Source organism: Haliaeetus leucocephalus, unplaced genomic scaffold, assembly GCF_000737465.1.
Source record: "Haliaeetus leucocephalus isolate CR32 unplaced genomic scaffold, Haliaeetus_leucocephalus-4.0 Scaffold646, whole genome shotgun sequence".
NCBI lineage: Eukaryota > Metazoa > Chordata > Aves > Accipitriformes > Accipitridae > Haliaeetus > Haliaeetus leucocephalus.
Window position 1 is genome coordinate 3,886,776 of NW_010973082.1, and position 634 is coordinate 3,887,409.

The 634-nt window shown below is 62.9% G+C and overlaps 1 protein-coding gene across 4 annotated transcripts in view; it reads left to right on the top strand.

The window, feature by feature from the left end:
• The window catches only part of ERN1 (endoplasmic reticulum to nucleus signaling 1), a 50,846-nt gene that overhangs the window by 42,005 nt on the left and 8,207 nt on the right, over positions 1-634 (top strand). For all 4 annotated transcript variants that reach the window (XM_010578642.1, XM_010578640.1, XM_010578641.1 and 1 more), the window contains one exon: positions 268-481. The gene's annotated coding sequence lies outside the window, so the exon portion shown is untranslated. The remainder of the gene's footprint in view (positions 1-267; positions 482-634) is intronic.

Here is a 634-nt window from a genome sequence, read left to right on the forward strand (position 1 = left end):
GGGGGGGGGAGGGGGCAGAGCTGCCTAATTAAACTAATACCCTGACACCCCCTGGCCCCAGCACCCAGGACACAGACCCCGGTTTGGTGGGGCACAGCCCCCAGCCCTGGTGTGATGTGAACACATGGGGTTGTCCCCGTGCCACTCAGCTGGATTGCGAAAGCAGCAGCACCCCGCAAAACAGCGCTGCGGGGAAGAGGGTGGAGACTGGGTGGGGCATCCACAACGTTGGTCTAAAGCAGCTCCCCTTTTTATCGTCGGTATCAGTAGCACCATTTAAGGCAGCCACAGGAGCACTGCAAAAGCACCTCCAGGGCTCAGGCTCCCACCCGTGCCGCTGAACCAGCGGGCTGGCAGAGCCTGGCACCGCAACAGGTTGGAGCACCTGCCCTCCCTCACCGCCTTCGGAAACGCTCTCCTCGCAGGCAGGCTCCGGCAGAGCAGCGCTGGAGACAGCTCCGTTATCTGCAGGCTCTGCGAGGTAAGCCCTCCCCGCGCCATGGTGGTCCTGCATTGGGGGGGAGGCTACTCTACTCTCCACCCAGAGGGTTACTTTACTGGTACTGGGGGCCACGGACACCTCTGCCCTCACACCCCCACAGCTACATCCCTTCCCTGCCCACCCATACAGCCA